The sequence below is a fragment of the Bombina bombina genome, chromosome 6 (genome assembly GCF_027579735.1).
Source record: "Bombina bombina isolate aBomBom1 chromosome 6, aBomBom1.pri, whole genome shotgun sequence".
Lineage (NCBI taxonomy): Eukaryota > Metazoa > Chordata > Amphibia > Anura > Bombinatoridae > Bombina > Bombina bombina.
The window spans coordinates 37613642-37618167 of NC_069504.1; the positions used below are offsets into that span (position 1 = coordinate 37613642).

Sequence of the window (4526 nt, forward strand, 5' to 3'; positions counted from 1 at the left end):
TTTTACCAAAATTAAAGGTATTGTAGATACAAATAGATACAAATGTCATAATATATTAAAAGTGAAACCTCTTCTGAGAATGTTGGACTGTCTGTAAGTTTTAACAAATGATGATCACTGAAGTCCCATCTGCTTGAGTTTTATATACTAAATAAATATTTATACATATTTTTTCTAATTAGATGCTGGGCTGGTATTTGTTTTCCAAGAAAGATGACACCACTGCTTAAGTCCCAGATCAGTACTTATTCAGTCATTAGTCTCACACTGACACGAATCTATACATAATTAAACATTGAGGTGCGACCTTCCCATCATGGCGCCCGGCTGATTCTTCACGCGCTGACGTCAGAGCGTCATGACGTCTGAGGCTCAGGCCTGGCCGTGCGCAGCGCGGGCTCCCGCAGCCATTGCAGCTCAGTGAGGTCCCCGCACGAGTGTCACGGCGCAGGCTCGCTGTAGCGCAGCCGCTCTGAGGTGAGTGCCCTACCGCGCAATCTCCGGCTACCTCACCCCGCCGGCGCAGTCGCAGCACGGAGCTCGGGTGCCGGGGCTCACACAGCAGCTGAGCTGTGCACTGTGCCGGCAGGGGGGCGTAGCGGGAACGGTGTTACTAGGCCGTGTGTGTGAGGGGGCAGTGTCCTGTGTGTGAGAGAGCACGGAGGGAGGCGGACTGGGCCTTAGAGCGGTGTCATTGTGTGAGCCCGGGAATTGCCTGCAGCCCTGGGCGATACATATAATATATGCCTGGGAATAGCCTGCAGTACTGGGGGCTACATATAATATATGCCTGGGAATAGCCTGCAGTACTGGGGGCTACATATAATATATGCCTGGGAATAGCCTGCAGTACTGGGGGCTACATATAATATATGCCTGGGAATAGCCTGCAGTACTGGGGGCTACATATAATATATGCCTGGGAATAGCCTGCAGTACTGGGGGCTACATATAATATATACCTGGGAATAGCCTGCAGTACTGGGGGCTACATATAATATATGCCTGGGAATAGCCTGCAGTACTGGGGGCTACATATAATATATACCTGGGAACAGTCTGCAGTACTGGGGGCTACATATAATATATACCTGGGAATAGCCTGCAGTACTGGGGGCTACATATAATATATACCTGGGAATAGCCTGCAGTACTGGGGGCTACATATAATATATGCCTGGGAATAGCCTGCAGTACTGGGGGCTACATATAATATATGCCTGGGAATAGCCTGCAGTACTGGGGGCTACATATAATATATGCCTGGGAATAGCCTGCAGTACTGGGGGCTACATATAATATATGCCTGGGAATAGCCTGCAGTACTGGGGGCTACATATAATATATGCCTGGGAATAGCCTGCAGTACTGGGGGCTACATATAATATATGCCTGGGAATAGCCTGCAGTACTGGGGGCTACATATAATATATGCCTGGGAATAGCCTGCAGTACTGGGGGCTACATATAATATATACCTGGGAACAGTCTGCAGTACTGGGGGCTACATATAATATATACCTGGGAACAGCCTGCAGTACTGGGGGCTACATATAATATATACCTGGGAATAGCCTGCAGTACTGGGGGCTACATATAATATATGCCTGGGAACAGTCTGCAGTACTGGGGGCTACATATAATATATACCTGGGAATAGCCTGCAGTACTGGGGGCTACATATAATATATGCCTGGGAATAGCCTGCAGTACTGGGGGCTACATATAATATATGCCTGGGAATAGCCTGCAGTACTGGGGGCTACATGTAATATATACCTGGGAATAGCCTGCAGAACTGGGGGCTACATATAATATATACCTGGGAATAGCCTGCAGTACTGGGGGCTACATATAATATATACCTGGGAATAGCCTGCAGTACTGGGGGCTACATATAATATATACCTGGGAATAACCTGCAGTACTGGGGGCTACATATAATATATACCTGGGAATAGCCTGCAGTACTGGGGGCTACATATAATATATACCTGAGAATAGCCTGCAGTACTGGGGGCTACATATAATATATACCTGGGAATAGCCTGCAGTACTGGGGGCTACATATAATATATACCTGGGAATAGCCTGCAGTACTGGGGGCTACATATAATATATACCTGGGAATAGCCTGCCGTACTGGGGGCTACATATAATATATACCTGGGAATAGCCTGCCGTACTGGGGGCTACATATAATATATACCTGGGAATAGCCTGCCGTACTGGGGGCTACATATAATATATACCTGGGAATAGCCTGCCGTACTGGGGGCTACATATAATATATACCTGGGAATAGCCTGCCGTACTGGGGGCTACATATAATATATACCTGGGAATAGCCTGCAGTACTGGGGGCTACATATAATATATACCTGGGAATAGCCTGCAGTACTGGGGGCTACATATAATATATACCTGGGAATAGCCTGCAGTACTGGGGGCTACATATAATATACACCCAGGAATGGCCTGAAGTACTGGGGGCTACATATAATATATACCTGGGAATAGCCTGCAGTACTGGGGGCTACATATAATATATACCTGGGAATAGCCTGCAGTACTGGGGGCTACATATAATATACACACTGTAATGGCTTGCAGTACTGGGGGCTACATATAATATACACCCGGGAATGGCCTGCGGTACTGGGGGCTACATATAATATACACCCAGGAATGGCCTGCAGTACTGGGGGCTACATATAATATACACACTGTAATGGCTTGCAGTACTGGGGGCTACATATAATATACACCCAGGAATGGCCTGCAGTACTGGGGGCTACATATAATATACACCCAGGAATTACATGCAGCCCTGTGGAATAAATATAACGGACTTGGCCTTCCCTGGGGCTACATAAAATATAATCCCACACATGGTCTGCAGCTCTTGGTGCTGAATATAATCTAAACAGGAGAATTCCATGTGTTGTATTCACTAATTATATGCCCCCATCCTGAAGTGCTGGAGGCTAAATAATATATATATCTTTACATAACTGGGCACAGCCTTCTCTGGGGCTGCATATAATATACACCCGAGCATTGTCTGCAGCTCCTGGGGCAAAATAGCTAAATGTTCCCGGATGGTGGTATATAAAATATACACCCAAGAATGGTTGATAAAATACACCCTGGTACTGGGTGGTAGTATACAGGCCTACTGTATGTAGTTGTTTATTATTGAGAAACATAAGAAATCAATACAAACAGTACATTACAAAGAAGTGTTACATACGATCTCCCTATTAAACAAGAATATCCCAGTTTCTCAGTTTTCCCATATCAAATCATACTCCACACAAAATCAATAATAACAGTAATATAACATTATAATCCAAAACCATAACCACGTTTGCTAGATTATTAATCTATACCTATTTCAAGTACCCATGTAAAATAAATGGGGATTCTCCCACTACTCCCATGCCCCAGTACTCTATCCAACTTCTAAGTTTCTTATCCACTGTAGTGGAAAAACATTAGCTAATGCTAACTTACTGTTTCTAATTTACGGAAAGGGTATATAACTTGTCTTTGAGCATCTGTTGGTAACGCTTTAATGATTGTTAGCCACTTGGCAAAAAAAGCTTTAATTTGTTTATCAGACTCAGTTGTTAAATGTTCCCAGAGTCATCTGATTATGTGCTGCCCTTATCAGTTATGTTATACACAGAGGGTGTCTTGATTTCCACTTTCTGAAAATTAAATTTCGGCCAATCATTGTATTAAAGGGACAGTAAACCTTAAAAATAATGTTATATAATTCTGCACATAGTGCAGAATTCAATAACATTATTTTTAAGGTTTACTGACCCTTTAATAAATGTAATAGTCTTGGCTCTGTCTAATTCTTTATATAAAAAGAATATATTTCAAGCATACAGTACCCATCTTCTCTCAACAAATGTATTGATCCATACATTAACTTCTTGCCAAAATGACATGATTTTTGGGACATAACCATAAATAATTTAGTATATCTGCATTGGACAAGTAATAATGAGATGCTCTGGATATTATGAGTATACCATTCGGCCAGTTTTTATGGTGTGATTATATACATCATTGATACCTTTTATGTGAGATTCCATCCAATATATTGGGACTGTAGTTTTCTTGGCCAAACTAATGCTTTGTTTTATTGTTAAATCATCTACAGTGTCAAAGTACCTTTGCCATTGTAGTTTTAATTAATTTGTGTTTCTGTCCCTGTTTTGACATCATTATCTCCTAGTGTGATTATTATCAGTTATTTGTAAGGCACCAACAGATTCTGAACAGCAATAAACCTAGGCATGATATGCAGGTAATATTTATAGTGAGCAAATGGCTAGAGGGCCCTGCCGAGAGTTGCACTGCTGTAAATTGGCTCTTATGAAGGTGATCTGCAAACAGCTGGGCTCGTAGGCTTACATGCTAAGGGGTTCAAGGGGATAACAAAGGATGAGAGGAACTAGGGTTAGGGAAGGTTAGTGTATGTTGTACACATCCCTGAACTATTACATGTT

General features: G+C 42.9%; 1 protein-coding gene across 1 annotated transcript in view; it reads left to right on the forward strand.

Annotated features, from left to right (window-relative positions):
• The first annotated feature begins 363 nt into the window (after positions 1 to 363).
• Positions 364 to 4526, forward strand: part of NRF1 (nuclear respiratory factor 1) — a 249610-nt gene continuing 245447 nt past the window's right edge. Inside the window, exon 1 of the mRNA XM_053716373.1 lies at positions 364 to 477. The gene's annotated coding sequence lies outside the window, so the exon portion shown is untranslated. The remainder of the gene's footprint in view (positions 478 to 4526) is intronic.